General features: G+C 50.4%; 1 protein-coding gene across 2 annotated transcripts in view; it reads left to right on the top strand.

The window, feature by feature from the left end:
- Positions 1-17,750, top strand: part of lrrc24 (leucine rich repeat containing 24) — a 76,283-nt gene that overhangs the window by 6,991 nt on the left and 51,542 nt on the right. Inside the window, exon 1 of one of the 2 annotated variants that reach the window (XM_038798613.1) lies at positions 4,570-4,873. The exons of the other annotated variant lie outside the window; for it this stretch is intronic. The gene's annotated coding sequence lies outside the window, so the exon portion shown is untranslated. Of the gene's footprint in view, positions 1-4,569; positions 4,874-17,750 lie in introns of those variants that run through there. 2 annotated transcript variants of the gene reach the window in all.

Below are 17,750 nucleotides of genomic sequence, written 5' to 3' on the forward strand. Positions count from 1 at the left end.
ATATAAGCATCAAATCAAACTAAACCTCCCAAGGAGGAAAAAAGGAAAAAAAGAAAAAGGAATCAGGAATCGCCCCTGGTCACCGTTGACATATAAAGTCCACCCTCCAACCCCCCCCCCCACAAATATTCAATGCCATCCAATCTCCGAAAGAGTGCCATGAATGGCACTCATGAATTGTAGACACCCCCCCACCTCCCCTCCCAGACTCCTCCCCTCCACTTCCTCTTGTAAACTCCTCCCCCCAACCTCGGCTCCTTCCCCCAACTTTTCACCCCGGCTAGACTCACCGTTCTACCAGGCTGTGATGGCCGCAGCCCCTCCCCCCACCTCACTCCCGTTCACTGGCCGGCTTAAACCGGCCAGCGTCGAGGCCCCCGCTCGGGTCTCCTTCCCCCTTGCCCAGTCCCAGGAAAACCAAGAAATCCCCTTCAGCACACAACCCAAGCATACACACCTAAGTCCCAAAGAACCATCATTGCAAATTAAAGTCCCATCTCTTCCCAATATACAGTGTCGACTTATTTAGTACATACACCAACACACAGTGAATAAATAAAGTTACATGAGGCTACATCGGCACACGACCCGCTCTCAGTCCCATTTCTCAATTCAGCCACAGTCCTTTTGCCTTTGCAAACTCCTCTGCCACTTCCGCCGTCCCAAAATAAAAGTCATTGGATTTGTAGGTCACCCTCAATTTAGCTGGATATACTATGCCGCACTGCACCTTGCTGATGTACAGTGTCTTCTTCACCCGGCTGAAGGCAGCCCGCCTTCTCGCCAGCTCCACCGTATAGTCCTGATATATGTGTATATCAGCTCCAGCCCGCTGCAACACCCGCTTCTGCTTTGCCCAGCACAGGACCTTCTCCTTCATACTGTAGCTACGGAAACACACAGTTACTCCTCTTACTACTCTTGAAATGAAATGAAAATCGCTTATTGTCACAAGTAGGCTTCAATGAAGTTACTGTGAAAAGCCCCTAGTCGCCACATTCCAGCGCCTATCCGGGGAGGCTGGTATGGGAATCGAGCCGTGCTGCTGGCCTACTTGGTCTGCTTTAAAAGCCAGCGATTTAGCCCAGTGAGCTAAACCAGCCCCTTGGCGGCTCATCGCCTTTGGTATAGGCCTCCACGACCGATGAGCCCGATCCAGTTCTTATCGGGAGGGATCGTCCCCCTCTCCCAATAGCTCTGCCAACATCATGGCAAAATACTCCGTCGGCCTCGGGCCTTCCACCCCTTCGGGCAGACCCACGATCCTCAGATTCTCTCGCCTGGATCTGTTTTGGCTCGCAGACCCTTGTTGGTCTCTGTCACCTCCCGCAACTTCTTCCCCATTGAGGTGAGTTGATCACTCTGCTGCAATAATACCTCTTCCACTTCCTTCAGTGACTGAACTTGCTCCCGCACCTCCGCCGCTGCGCTTGATACCGCCGCCCTCACCGGGACAATCGCCTCCTCCACCAGCACTTTCAATACCGTCCCCATCTCCTTCTTCATCGCCTCCATGTGCTTTGTGAACTGTCTTTCAAGTTCCACAACCATCACTTTGGCCATTTCTTCTGCTGTGAGCGATTCGGCCTCCCCTGGTGTTCCAGCTTCCGCTTTCCTGACAGTTCCTGCGCTGACTTTTCCACTCACCGGCGGACTTTCATTAACCCCCTTTCTCACGGCCGTTTTTTTTCCCAAACTTGGACATTTCTCCTCCCTGTGCCTACTTACAGCTTTTTCAGTCTCCGTTGCCCCTGGGAACGGGCGTCAAAAATTTCTATTCCCGAGCGGGAGCCCTCCAGTGTCCGGCTGCCTCCCGCCCGCCGTCACCGGAAGCCCGTCACTGGCGTTCTGACCAATATTTGTCCCTCAGACAACATCACATTAGGTTCTGTGATGATGATCACATTGCTGTTTGTGGGAGCTTTCTGTGCACAGATTGGCTGCCGTGTTTGCTACGGTGCAGCAGTGACTAGAATGCACAAGTACTTCAGTGACAATGGGACCTCGGGTAGTCATGAAAGGCACTATATAAATGCACATTTTTCTTTGTCATTTTCTTTTGATTTTACACCAGGAATTCTCCTTGTCCCTGTTCTTCACTCTGGCCGTGTCTTGAGGATCAGAACTGAATGTAATATTGGAACCTGTCCAGAGCTCTCTGCAGTTACAACGACCTCAGACTTTTATTTTGCTTTTCATTGACTGCAGCCCCACATTAATTGGACATGTAGGGCAGGATTTTCCGGTCTTTCCCACTGGTAGGGCCTTCTGCTCCCGCTGAAGGTGACCCCAACCCCTACCCCCGCCCCAATGACATTCGCTTCCCGCTGACACCCCCTTCCCGCTGGCACTCCTTCCTGCTGACATTTCCTTCCCGATGGCAGACCTTCCCAATGGCACACCCTTCCTGGTGACACCCCCTTCCCGGTGACAGGCTCTTCCCGATGACATCCCCTTCCTGATGACATTCCCTTCCTGGTGACATCCCCTTCCCGGTGACAGGCCCTTCCCGATGACATCCCCTTCCTGGTGACAGGCTCTTCCCAATGACATCCCATTCCCGATGACATCCCCTTCCTGGTGACAGGCCCTTCCCGATGACACCCCCTTCCCGATGACATCCACTTCCCGATGACATCCCCTTCCTGATGACAGGCCCTTCCCAATCACATCCCATTCCCGATGACATCCCTTTCCCGATGACACCCCCTTCCTGATGATGCCCTTTCCCGATGGCATGCCCTTCCCAATGACATCCCATTCCCGATGACACCCCCTTCCTGATGTTGCCCCCTTCCCGATAACATCCCCTTCCCGGAGACATCCCGTGCCTGGTGACAGGCTCTTCCTGATGATACCCCCTTTCCGATGACACCCCCTTCCTGATGATGCCCCCTTCCCGATAACATCCCCTTCCCGGAGACATCCCGTGCCTGGTGACAGGCTCTTCCTGATGATACCCCCTTTCCGATGACACCCCCTTCCTGATGATGCCCCCTTCCCGATGACATCCCATTCCCGATGACAGGCCCTTCCCGATGACAGGCCCTTCCCGGTGATATCCCCTTCCCGATGACAGGCCACTCCCGGTGATATGCCCTACCCGATAACAGGCCATTCCCGGTGATATCCCCTTCCCGATGACAGGCTCTTCCCGATGACACCCCCTTTCCGATGACAGGCCCTTCCCGATGACAGGCTCTTCCCGATGACACCCCCTTTCCGATGACAGGCCCTTCCCGATGACAGGCCCTTCCCGGTGATATCCCCTTCCCCATGACAGGCCCTTCCCGATGACAGGCCCTTCCCGGTGATATCCCCTTCCCCATGACAGGCCCTTCCCGATGACAGGCCCTTCCCGGTGATATGCCCTTCCCCATGACAGGCCCTTCCCGATGACAGGCCCTTCCCGGTGATATGCCCTTCCCGATGACAGGCCCTTCCCGGTGATATCCTCTTCCCGATAACAGGCTCTTTCCGATGACACCCCCTTCCCGATGACACCTCCTTCCCGATAACAGGCTCTTTCCGATGACACCCCCTTCCCGATGACACCCCCTTCCCGATAACAGGCTCTTTCCGATGACACCCCCTTCCCGATGACACCCCCTTTCCGATGACAGGCTCTTCCTGCCTCCAAACTCCCCACCAATGAGAGCAGAAGGCTCCTGTCTCAGTGTGTTCGCACAGGGGCAGCAAAGTTTTGGGATGAGTTCAAGTTTACAGAAGGTGCAGCGGGGCTGCGGGCTGGGAGAGTTCCCAAATATTCCAGCCGAACAAAGGCGCTGCGCAGCCAATAAGGTGAAGGATTTAAAACCGAAATTCGACAGCCCTTGGGGTGCGACATGACAATTGGACAGGGGCAGAAAAGGGAATATTTTGTCGTGTTTGAAAAAGGACACACCCATTGAGTGTTGTGCAGGAGTCACTGGCTGAAGTCAGGAGAATTTGTTCACGCTGAAGAGGGTTTGGCAGAATCGGTTTACAAACACATCTTATAAATTAGCACCCCTCCCCAGCATTGCAAACGGCCTCACACAACAGCTGCACACTGCCCGACCTAAAACGTCCAAAATGAAATGAAAATGAATGAAATGAAATGAAAATGAAAAAATGAAAATGAAAATCGCTTATTGTCACGAGTTGGCTTCAAATGAAGTTACTGTGAAAAGCCCCTAGTCGCCACATTCCGGCGCCTGTTTGGGGCGGCTGGTACGGGAATTGAACCGTGCTGCCTTGGTCTGCTTTCAAAGCCAGCGATTTAGCTCAGTGTGCTAAACCAGACCGAATCTCTCCGTTCAAACACCTTTCCACCTCCTCTCAGCCAAGAGCCTCACTACCATGGGATTAAAAGGCTGAGTAACAGGGATAACACGGTCCGTTTGACACATGATTAATGAAATAAGAAACCCAAGGCAGCATCTAAACATGCTTGTTAGAGAGGCAGCCTCCTTCACCTCAGCTGGTTGCTTAGTAACGGCAGCCTTATTGCAAGCCCCCTCCCCTCAGCTCCAAATGGCAAATAAGAATGAATAGGAACACGGGCCAGTGATGTGATGACATCACTCAGTGGGGCTGCGGTAGGCTGAATATCGAGACGATGCAAAGGAGGCTCACCAATCATGGAGAGAGGTAGGCCAGTTCTCGATTGCCGATGGTTTGAGATCTGAGAATAGTGGGGAGAGAGAGAGAGAAGTCAGTGAAATGGAAGAGAGAGAGAGGCGGAGAGAGAGAGAGAAAGAGAGAGAGAAATCATGCTCACTGCACATTGGTCTGATCTCGTTGTTATCAATGACTACTGCTCACTGTACCCAAATACCATGAGGGCTGCAGGTGTTTAAAGAAGGTTCCAAGGAGCCAGCTAGTTATCAAGGTAAGGATGTAGTCTACAGCTTACTTCATGTAATACAGCTCGATTTAAGAGAGCCTTGTGTGATGCTGATGTCGTTTAATAATCCCAACATTGGGACAACTTCCATCCCATTCAAACAGTGCTCAGCACACTGAATCCTGTGTGTGTGTGTGCTGGGTTTGTTTAATTACGTGCCTATTATCGTTTGACTCACCCTCTGTTTCAAACAACCTATCAATGAATAATCAATTATACTCCACACTCTCAAACCTTAAATTATTATCACTTGTGCCAAAAGTATATTTACCCTTACTCGAAATGCGGATCACATCTGGGAAGACAGAATGGCTGTAAAAATTGAGCAGTTATAGGGAATTGGAATGATTCAGGTAGAGGGACTGGGACTAATTCTGCATGAGGAATTGGGAATTATTCAGGTGCGGGGAATTGCAATCTTCCATGTACAAAGGATGAGAGTATCTCACATGCAAAGAGTGGGAATATTCCAACGACAGGGAATGGAATTATTTAATGTGCAGGAAGTGGGAATTTTTCAAATGAGTGGGAATATTTCATTTGTTTAAATTTGTTCATGGGATGTGGGTATTGCTGGCAAGGTCAGCATTTGATGCAATCCCTAATTATCTTTAAGGTGGGAGTGAAGGGTAGCACAGTGGTTAGCTCTGCTCCCCCACAGCGCCACGAACCTGGGTTCAATTCTGGCCTTGGGTCACTGACTGTGCGGAGTCTGCACGTTCTCCCCGTGTCTGCGTGGGTTTCCTCCGGGTGCTCCGGTTTCCCCCCACAGTCCAAAGATGTGCTGGAATTGTCCCTTAGTTTCAAAGACGTGTAGGTTAGGTAGGGTTACGGAGATAGGTTGGGGGAGTGGACTTGGGGTGGGTGCTCTTTCAGAGGATTGGTGCAGGCTCGATGGGCTGAATGGCCTCCTTCTGCACTGTCGGAATTCTATGGTTCTAACAGCAATATATCTCAAAGTCAGGATACTGAATAACCTGGAGGAGAACCTCCAGGTGGTGGTGTTCCCAAATATCTGCTGCTCTTGTCCTCGATGGTAGAGGTCGTGGGCTTGGAAGATGCTGCTTAAGGAGCCTTGAGTTCCTACATGATTGTAACTTGCCACTTGTCAGCCCAAGCCTGGATATTGTCCAGGTCTTGCAGCATTGGACACGGACTGCTTTATTTGAGGAGTCGCGAATGGTGCTGAACATTGCGCAGTCATCTGCAAACATCCCCACTGCTGACCTTATGATGGAGGGAAGGTCATTGATGGTTGGACCTAGCACACTACCCTGAGGAGTTCCTGCAGTGACATCCTGGAGTTGAGAAGATTGACCTCCAACCACCACAACCATCATCCTTTATGCCAGGTATGACTCCAACCAGCGGAGAGTTTTCCCCCTGATTCCCATTGACTCCGGTTCTCCGAGGGGTCCTTGATGTCAAGCAGCTGGATTATTGCATATAGAAGAGTGGAAATGAGTCAAGTCATTTCAGGGTGCGAGTTACTTCTCTGTCATTTCAATGATGCTACTCGTTAAATGCTGCCCTTGACTGTCCACCTTCCAGCCAAACATCCCACCATATGGTAGGAAATGATCTTTAGTCACCTCCCCACCTGCCCTGAACCTGGAATTGTGACGTGTGTTGTGGGACCGGCAAGTTTCTCAGTCACCTTGTTGATGGCAATTGTTTCTGGAGGGAACATGGAGGAGTTGGGACTTTGATAAAGGCCTTCAAAATCACGAGGGAACTGGACAGAGTAGATATCGAGAAACTGTTCCCATTGGTGAAGGAACGAGAACTAGAGAACACAGATTTTAAGGTAATTGAAAAAAAAAGCAATGGTGACTCGAGGGAAACCTGTTTCTCGCAGCGAGTGGTCAGGATCTGGAATGTGCTGCCTGAAATGGTGGGGGAGGCGGATTCAATCGAGGCGTTCAAAGAGGAATTAGACTGTGATCTGAAAAGGAAGAATGTGGGGGGTGAGGAGTGACACTGGGCTTTGGGATGGTTTATACATAGAAAAATGGGTACCCAGGAATTGTCATAATATACACCAGTATATCATGGTGCAGACACACACTGATGGACACACACAGGGACCAATCGACATGTACAAACACCGCAGCCAATCACCAGTTAGAATACACACACTATAAAGGCAGAGGGCACCACGGTTCCCGCTCATTCTGGGTGCTGCCTCTGAGTGTAACAGGAACTCATCCAGCCCAGCACAGACTCACACCACGTGCTGAGAGAATCAACTGGTTCAGACAAGGCTTAGGTCTCTAGTTTAAGTTAGCATCATTTAGACCCACAGTCATCGTGTGTTAGTTAGTTAGAAGTAGTTAATAAAACTGAGTTGAACCTTCATCAGTGTTGGAAGTGTCTGTTCATCTCTCAAGTCTACACTAGCCAACACTTCAGGAATGAGTTAAAGACTAAAATCTAATCGAGGGGTGCAGGGTGGTTTATATATGGAATAATGGATACCCGGGACTGAGTTACAGACTGGAATCTAATCGAGGGGTGCAGGGTGGTTTATATATGGAATAATGGATACCCGGGACTGAGTTACAGACTGGAATCTAATCGAGGGGTGCAGGGTGGTTTATATATAGAATAATGGATACCCGGGAATGGGTTACAGACTGGAATCTAATCGAGGGGTTCGGGGTGGTTTATATATAGAATAATGGATACCCGGGAGTGAGTTACTGACTGGAATCTAATCGATGGGTTCGGGGTGGTTTATATATAGAATGGCAGATACCCGGGAGTGAGTTACAGACTGGAATCTAATCGAGGGGTTCAGATGGTTTACATATAGAATAACAGATACCCGGGAGTGAGTTACAGACTGGAATCTAATCGAGGGGTTCAGGTAGTTTATATATAGAATGATAGATACCCGGGAGTGAGTTACAGACTGGAATCTCATCCAGGGATCTATTCGAGGGGTTCAGGGCAGTTTATACATAGAATAACAGATACCCAGGAGTGAGTTACAGACTAGAATCTAATTGAGGGGTTCCTGTGGTTTATATATAGAATAATGGATACCCGGGAGTGAGTTACAGACTGGAATCTAATCGAGGGGTTCAGGGTGGTTTATATATAATAATGGATACCCGGGAATGAGTGACAGACTGGAATCTAATCGAGGGGTTCAGGATGGTTTATATGTAGAAAAGTGGATACTCGGGAGTGAGTTGCAGACTGGAATCTAATCGAGGGGTTCAGGGTGGTTTATATAGAGTAACAGATACCCGGGAGTGTTACAGACTGGAATCTAATCGAAGGGTTCAGGGTGGTTTATATGTAGAATAATGGATACTTGGGTGTGAATTACAGACTGGAATCTAATCGAGGAGTTCGGGTGTTGATGTTGCGCCGACCTGTGAAACCACTCTAAAGCCAATCTACACTATTCCCTTATCATCCATATGTCTATCCAATGACCATTTGAATGCCCTTAGTGTTGGCGAGTCCACTACTGTTGCAGGCAGGGCATTCCATGCCCTTACTACTCTCTGAGTAAAGAATCTACCTCTGACATCTGTCCTATATATATCTCCCCTCAATTTAAAGCTATGTCCCCTTATGCTAGACATCACCATGCGAGGAAAAAGGCTCTCACTGTCCACCCTATCTAATCCTCTGATCATTTTTTATGCCTCAATTAAGTCACCTCTTAACCTTCTTCTCTCTAACAAAAACAGCCTCAGGTCCCTCAGCCTTCCCTCATAAGATCTTCCCTCCATACCAGGCAAAATCTCCTCTGCACCCTTTCCAATGCTTCCACATCCTTCCTATAATGCGGCGACCAGAATTACATGCAATACTCCAAATGCGGCCGCATCAAGGTTTATGTCCCTCACTGCCTCGGTCATGTCCCTCTGTGACTGGCTAAGGTCAGTCGGTGCCCGGCCAATGTATTTGATGCCCTCAGCCATGACCATTTGTGAATGGGTCAATTGCTGGAGCGCCGCAGCAATGTCCATCTGTGCCTGAGACATGTCCGCCTATGACTGGCCCCTCCTGTCCTGTGCCTCAGCTATGGACAGCACAGTGTGACCCAGGGTTTGGACGTCCTGACACATGGCTCTGACCTTGCCCAGGCCTTCCACCACAGACACCACTTTTTCAGTGTTGGCCTGGGTGCCACACATTGTTGGCAACATCTCCTGAGCAGAAGGCAGCTGGACTCCTCGTGTAGATTCTGGCTCTGTGTCTGAACCAGTGATGGGATCATACTTTTGAGAAGCGTGACGCCTGCCTGGACTACAGCTGTTCCCTGGGACTGGGCAGCCCTCCGACCGCCTGCTCCCTCGGGAGTCCCTGCCTCCACCTGATGAGCTGCAGCATGTGTGCGGTGCTCACCAGAGGGTGAGCCCCGGGAGCCTGATCGCTAACATTACCCACCGAGTTGCTAGTCTCTGCGCTGGTGGAGGGTTCTGGTGAAAGCAGTGGCGAAATGTCGGTGTTTTCCCTGGAATGGTGCTCCGGAGAGTGCTGGGATGTCAGCGACCCTGGATGGCCAGGCCTGGTCTAGAACATAGAACAGTACAGCACAGAACAGGCCCCTCGGCCCCCAACGCTGCGCCATGATCACCCTACTCAAACCCACGCATCCACCCTACACCCGCAACCCAACAACCCCCCCTCAACCCTACTTTTATTAGGACACTACGGGCAATTTAGCATGGCCAATCCACCTAACCCGCACATCTTTGGACTGTGGGAGGAAACCGGAGCACCCGGAGGAAACCCACGCACACAGGGGGAGGACGTGCAGACTCCACACAGACAGTGACCCAGCCGGGAATCGAACCTGGGACCCTGGAGCTGTGAAGCATTTATGCTAACCACCATGCTACCCTGCTGCCCTGTCTGTTGGTAACCCTGCAAGACAAAGGACATGATGAGATCTTGGGAAGGATGGTTTGTGGGAGAGGAGCGACTCGTTTTCTACACAGGGGCCTCTGTGTCGCATCGGGCTCTCATTTGTTTGCCACAGGCCAACCGCCATCACTGTCACCGCCCTAACCTCAACCTCCACCTGCATGGCCCTCTCCTCAGAGAGGGGATCTGGTCATGGATGTCTGCGACTGCCCCCTCCCATCATCGGGCACTTGCACCTATTATGGGCTGCCTTATCCTTGGGGACACAGAAAGGATACAGTGATAGTCTGGGAGTGAGGTCTATGGTAGGCAGGGGCGGTGGGGGGGGGGGGGGGGGGTGGTCTGCAGCGCCATCTTCACGTCCGGAATGACAGTGTGTGGTGAGTCGAGCAGCTCCAGCTTGCCAGGTACCACAGCATGAATCCCCGGCCCCAGCGACTCAGGAGCCGGCGGGAATGGGAATCCCATGCGCTTCCACGTGGGCAGAGTGCTGGCCCATTTGCGTCTCCTGAATCTCACCTGAACGGCGCTCCCAGTGGGAGTGGGAATTAACCCCATTCACCTCCGGCGAGAGAGCATCGTCTCCCAGACAGAGAATCCTGCCCCTGATTGATTCTATGATGAACCATAAGGACGTGGCTTTTGGAGATTCTGAACATCATCTGATATCCCTTTAAACCAAGATTAAATTCTGCCTTAAACTCTCACAATGAAACCTTCACTTCCGAAGTGCCAGATTCCATCATTCTGCCAGAAGACAGGAAGTGCCCCGGGGATCCAGGTGTGCAGCTTAAGCCAAGTCAACAGGGAAGAGCCCGGCAGCAAACAAATCAATTTTGAATACCTTCTGTGTCATGTTAGGAAAGAACCTCATTGGCCCACTATGTTGCTCCATTGCCAATATCAGCAGCTGTCAGTTCCGATTGAATTCCTGTCTCCTGTCACTGCTTGCCGCTGGAATTTTGATTCAGGCTCATTATCTGATTATACTAGAGTGGAAGTAACTTTGATTGACAGGTCCTGATGTGCAAGAGAATGTCAGAGAGCAGCCGGCTCCCCGGGGAATGAGCTCTGTGGTTCTTTAGTCACGAGGTTCCCAAAATCGGGTTACTTTGGCCCCTTTCCAGAGCTGTGTCCGTGTTCTCTGGACATTGGCGTCATTCTTTTTGTCAAGAATCAAGTGGTTAGCAATTCCCAAGTAACGGTCAATGAGGAAAGTGAAAAGGAATGACAGCTGGAATCAGTCACAGACCCTGGTTAATATCTGATCCAGTATTGGATTCCAGAGAATGAGGAATCCACGGTGACATCCTGGGTAATGCTTGACCCAGCATTGGGAAGCACGGTAGCACAGTGGTTAGCACGGTGGCTTCACAGCCAGGTTCGATTCCCGGCTGGGTCACTGTCTGTGCGGAGTCTGCACGTCCTCCCCGTGTGTGCGTGGGTTTCCTCCGGGTGCTCCGGTTTTCTCCCACAGTCCAAAGACGTGCAGGTTAGGTGGACTGGCCGTGCTAAATTGTCCTTTAGTGTTCCAAAAGGTGAGGTGGGGTGACTGGATTACGGGGATGGGGTGGAGGCATGGGCTTAAGTAGGGTCAGCGCCGACTCGATGGGCCGAATGGCCTCCTTCTGCACTGTAAATTCTATGATTCAGTAATAGTACCCAGGGAATGGGTGATCCAGGAATGGATCCCCAGGAATAAGTGGTCCAACAGTAGATCCTGGGGAATGTGTGATCCATTACATCTCCTTGTGTATGTGTGATGTGTATCTAGCTGGGGATATTCTTTATGGTGGATCCATTGGCAGGGTCTGAGTGCACGATTGGGAAAGGGGAATCTCAGGATTATGTAGCTCAGGAATGCAGGATGAGGGAAGGATGGTGTGCTCTCATCGGGGCAGCACGGTAGCATGGTGGTTAGCATAAATGCTTCACAGCTCCAGGGTCCCAGGTTCGATTCCCGGCTGGGTCACTGTCTGTGCGGAGTCTGCACGTCCTCCCCGTGTGTGCGTGGGTTTCCTCCGGGTGCTCTGGTTTCCTCCCACAGTCCAAAGATGTGCAGGTTAGGTGGATTGGCCATGCTAAATTGCCCGTAGTGTCCTAAAAAGTAAGGTTAAGGGGGGGGTTGTTGGGTTACGGGTATAGGGTGGATACGTAGGTTTGAGTAGGGTGATCATTGCTCAGCACAACATCGAGGGCCAAAGGGCCTGTTCTGTGCTGTACTGTTCTATTCTATCCCGGGTCCTGAGAACACGGCAATGGAAGGACTGGAGAATATTGGTGGGGAATGTGCGATCATGACCGGCTTTGCGAATGTGCGGGAGGAATGAGTGGAGTCAGCTGCCTCACTGAGCAGCAGAATTCAGCTCAACTGTCCTGAGGAGGCTTGAATTCTGCTTTTATTTTATTTTGCTTGTAATGCTGCCGCATCAGATCTTCCACATCAGGATCACGGGGCCTGGGATTTCCCCCTGGGCTTCAGGATCCTGATGTTGGGTTGAAATACGGGCCCCAGCACTCCCTGTGAATGGAAACAGACTAAACAAGGTTTCTCAGAGGCAGCTCCTAATTGGCCGCTTCACGGTTTGCCAACTTTTTAAGGATAGCAGGTGGACTCCTGATGCCTGCTCAGACAGCTGGCAGCTCCGGAGACTTGGCAGCCCAGAGGAGATGGATGGCAACGCCAAAGTGGGCTCTTAGGGCACGGAAACGCCGGAGGGTGTCCGTGGAAATTCAGACGGGCCGAAGAGAGGTCTACCTCCAGGGAGTGGAGGGGAATCCCTCCCAGTAGGACCAGGTGTAGAATTTCCTCCTCGTGTCCTCCTCTTTTGGGTCTGGATCAGGAGCTCGTTTAGCTCACTTGGCTGGACAGCTGGTTTGTGATGCAGAGCGAGGCCATGCAGCGTGGGTTCGATTCCCGTACCGGCCGAGGTTATTCATGTAACCCCGTCTTTCTCAACCTTGCCCCTCGCCTGAGGTGTGGTGACCCTTGTGTTAAATCACCACCAGTCAGCTCTCCCCCTCACAGGGGAAAGCAGCCAATGGTCACCTGGTACTATGGCAACTTTCCCTCACGGGGCAAAATTCTCCGACCCCCCGCAGGGTCAGAGAATCACCCGGGACCGGCAAAAATCCCGCCCCCACCACCTGGGAATTTGCGGGGGCGGGAATCACGACCCGCCGATTGGCGTGCCCCCGGCCCGCGATGGGCCGAAGTCCCACCGCTGAGAGGCCTCTCCCGCCGCCGTGGTTTCAACCACCTCTGGTGGCGGCGGGATTGGCGGCGCGAGCGGGCCCCCGGGGTCCTGGTGGGGGGGCGTGGGGCGATTGGACCTCGGGGGGTGCCCCCACGGTGGCCAGGCCCACGATCGGGGCGGAGGCGGAAGAGAACCCCCCTACCGCGCATGCGCAGCGGCAGCTGACGCAACGGTGCATGCGCGAACCGGCGAAGGCCTTTCGGCCAACCCGATGGTGGCCGGCAAAGGCCGTTGGTGCTGGTTTTGGCACTAGTCGGCAGAGCGGGAGCCACTCCGGCGCGGGCCTAGCCCCTCAATGTGAGGGCTTGGCCCCTAAAGGTGCGGAGAATTCCGGAGTGGTTGGTGCCACTCCGCTACGCCGGGACCCCCCGCCCCACTGGGTGGGGGAGAATCCCGCCCCTTATCTATTCAGGGGAGTCTCACAGCTAGTGACTTCTTTTTGAAATGTTGTCACTCCACCAGCCAAATTCTGCACAGCTAGATTCCATAAACAATTAGATGAATGGCCAGTTATTTGAAGCATTGAATTGGATTTTTGTATCGTCATGTGTACAGTGAAAAGTATTGTTCTGCATACAGTCCCTACAGATCGTTCCGTACATGAAAAAAAATAGGTCATATATAAATACACAATGTAAATACATAGACACAGACATCAGGTGAAGCATGCAGAGTGTGGTAATACTCGGTAGAGAAGATGTGTGACGAGATCAGATCAGTCCGTAAGAGGGTCGTTAAGGAGTCTGGGAAGAGCGGGGAAGAAGCTATTTTTGAACCTGATGAGGACACTGGGGGAAATCAGTGGGGAGGACAGTGATGGGCTTCAAAAGGACAGGCAGGTTAGAGGTGCACACGTGTGTTAGGATCCCGGATGAGAACCCATTTATTTGCAATTTGTCAAACTGTGGAGAAATGTTACTGAACCACAGGAGTGATAACACTGACCAATAGTAATCTTTTATGTTAAAACAAATTTAGTTTAACCACAGAATTAACCACATGAGCAACAAAGAAATAGCTTTACAGTTAACAGTTATAGCAGCCCTAAGTAAAAGAAGAAACCTTTAAATAACTTCCTAAACCTGCCACTATATTCCAATTAAGCAATTCCATGTATTAAATATCACTCATTAATAAAGTTAACAACCAGGGTTTTACTTGCTTTTCTCTGTGCAGAATCTTTGGAGAGAGAACCTTTAGAGGTATAGAGAGGTATAGAGATATACAGCACAGAACAGGCCCTTCGGCCCACGATGTTGCGCCGAACCTTTGTCCTAGGTTAATCATAGAATTTTGGACAATTTGTCATGGCCAATCCACCCAACCTGCACATCTTTGGACCGTGGGAGGAATCCGGAGTACCCGGAGGAAACCCACGCAGTCACGGGGAGGATGTGCAGACTCCACACAGACAGCGACCCAAGTCGAAATCGAACCTGGGACCCTGGAGCCGTGAAGCAATTGTGCTATCCACAATGCTACCGTGCTGCCCTTAAGAAGTTAACCTACACTCCCTTATTCTACCCTAATCCAAGTACCTATCCAATAGCCGCTTGAAGGTCCATAAATTTTCCGACTCAACTACTACCACAGGCAGTGCATTCCATGCCCCCACTACTCTCTGGGTAAAGAACCTACCTCTGACATCCCCTCTATATCTTCCACCATTTATCTTAAATTTATGTCCCCTTGTAATGGTGTGTTCCACCCGGGGAAAAAGTCTCTGACTGTCTACTCTATCTATTCCCCTGATCATCTTATAAACCTCTATCAAGTCGCCCCTCATCCTTCTCCGTTCTAATGAGAAAAGGCCTAGCACCCTCAATCTTTCCTCGTATGACCTACTCTCCATTCCAGGCAACATCCTGGTAAATCTCCTTTGCACCTTTTCCAAAGCTTCCACATCCTTCCTAAAATGAGGTGACCAGAACTGCACACAGTACTCCAAATGTGGCCTGACCAAGGTTTTGTACAGCTGCATCATCACCTCACGGCTCTTAAATTCAATCCCTCTGCTAATGAACGCTAGCACACCATAGGCCTTCTTCACAGCTCTATCCACTTGAGTGGCAACTTTCAAAGAACAATGAACATAGACCCCAAGATCTCTCTGCTCCTCCACATTGCCAAGAACCCTACCATTAACCCTGTATTCCGCATTCAGATTTGTCCTTCCAAAATGGACAACCTCACACTTGTCAGGGTTAAACTCCATCTGCCACTTCTCAGCCCAGCTCCGCATTCTATCTATGTCTCTTTGAAGCCGACAACAGCCCTCCTCACTATCCACAACTCCACCAATCTTCGTATCATCTGCAAATTTACTGACCCACCCTTCAACTCCCTCATCCAAGTCGTTAATGAAAATCACAAACAGCAGAGGACCCAGAACTGATCCCTGCGGTACGCCACTGATAACTGGGCTCCAGGCTGAATATTTGCCATCCACCACAACTCTCTGTCTTCTATCGGTTAGCCAGTTTGTTATCCAACTGGCCAAATTTCCCACTATCCCATGCCTCCTTACTTTCTGCATAAGCCTACCATGGGGAACCTTATCAAATGCCTTACTAAAATCCATGTACACTACATCCACTGCTTTACCTTCATCCACATGCTTGGTCACCTCCTCAAAGAATTCAATAAGACTTGTAAGGCAAGACCTACCCCTCACAAATCCGTGCTGACTATCCCTAATCAAGCAATGCCTTTCCAGATGCTCAGAAATCCTATCCCTCAGTACCCTTTCCATTACTTTGCCTACCACCGAAGTAAGACTAACTGGCCTGTAATTCCCAGGGTTATCCCTATTCCCTTTTTTGAACAGGGGCACGACATTCGCCACTCTCCAATCCTCTGGTACCACCCCTGTTGACAGCGAGGACGAAAAGATCATTGCCAACGGCTCTGCAATTTCATTTCTTGCTTCCCATAGAATCCTTGGATATATCCCGTCAGGCCCGGGGGACTTGTCTATCCTCAAGTTTTTCAAAACGCGCAACACATCTTCCTTCCTGACAAGTATCTCCTCAAGCTTATCAGTCTGCTTCACGCTGTCCTCTCCAACAATATGGCCCCTCTCATTTGTAAATACTGAAGAAAAATACTTGTTCAAGACCTCTCCTATCTCTTCAGACTCAATACACAATCTCCCGCTACTGTCCTTAATCGGACCTACTCTCACTCTAGTCATTCTCATATTTCTCACGTATGTGTAAAAGGCCTTGGGGTTTTCCTTGATCCTACCCGCCAAAGATTTTTCATGCCCTCTCTTAGCTCTCCTAATCCCTTTCTTCAGTTCCCTCCTGGCTATCTTGTATCCCTCCAGCGCACTGTCTGAACCTTGTTTCTTCAGCCTTACATAAGTCTCCTTCTTCCTCTTAACAAGACATTCAACCTCTCTTGTCAACCATGGTTCCCTCACTCGACCATCTCTTCCCTGCCTGACAGGGACATACATATCAAAGACACGCAGTACCTGATCCTTGAACAAGTTCCACATTTCACTTGTGTCCTTCCCTGACAGCCTATGTTCCCAACTTCTGCACTTCAATTCTTGTCTGACAGCATTGTATTTACCCTTCCCCCAATTATAAACCTTGCCCTATTGCTCGCACCTATCCCTCTCCATTACTAAAGTGAAAGTCACAGAATTGTGGTCACTACCTCCAAAATGCTCCCCCACTAACAAATCTATCACCTGCCCTGGTTCATTACCAAGTACTAAATCCAATATGGCCTCCCCTCTGGTCGGACAATCTACATACTGTGTTAGAAAAGCTTCCTGGACACACTGCACAAACACTACCCCATCCAAACTATTTGATCTAAAGAGTTTCCACTCAATGTTTGGGAAGTTGAAGTCGCCCATGACTACTACCCTGTGACTTCTGCACCTTTCCAGAATCTGTTTCCCAATCTGTTCCTCCACATCTCTGCTGCTATTGGGGGGCCTATAGAACACTCCCAACAAGGTGACTGCTCCTTTCCTATTTCTAACTTCAACCCATATTACCTCAGTAGGCAGATCCCCCTCGAACTGCCTTTCTGCAGCTGTTATACTATCTCTAATTAACAATGCCACCCCCCCACCTCTTTTACCACCCTCCCTAATCTTGTTGACACATCTATAACCAGGGACCTCCAACAACCATTTCTGGCCCTCTTCTATCCAAGTTTCCGTGATGGCCACCACATCGTAGTCCCAAGTACCGATCCATGCCTTACGTTCACCCACCTTATTCCTGATGCTTCTTGCATTAAAGTATACACACTTCAACCCATCTCCTTGCCTGCAAGTACTCTCCTTTGTCATTGTTACCTTCCCCACTGCATCACTACGTGCTTTGGCGTCCTGACTATCGTCTACCTTAGTTGCTGGACTAAAGATCCGGTTCCCATTCCCCTGCCAAATTAGTTTAAACCCTCCCGAAGAGTACTAGAAAACCTCCCCCCCCAGGATATTGGTGCCCCTCTGGTTCAGATGCAACCCGTCCTGCTTGTACAGGTCCCACCTTCCCCAGAATGCGCTCCAATTATCCAAATACCTGAAGCCCTCCCTCCTACACCATTCCTGCAGCCACGTGTTCAACTGCACTCTCTCCCTATTCCTAGCCTCGCTATCACGTGGCACCGGCAACAAACCAGAGATGACAACTCTGTCTGTCCTGGCCCTTAACTTCCAGCCTAACTCCCTAAACTTGTTTATTACCTCC

The sequence above is a fragment of the Scyliorhinus canicula genome, chromosome 5 (genome assembly GCF_902713615.1).
Source record: "Scyliorhinus canicula chromosome 5, sScyCan1.1, whole genome shotgun sequence".
Lineage (NCBI taxonomy): Eukaryota > Metazoa > Chordata > Chondrichthyes > Carcharhiniformes > Scyliorhinidae > Scyliorhinus > Scyliorhinus canicula.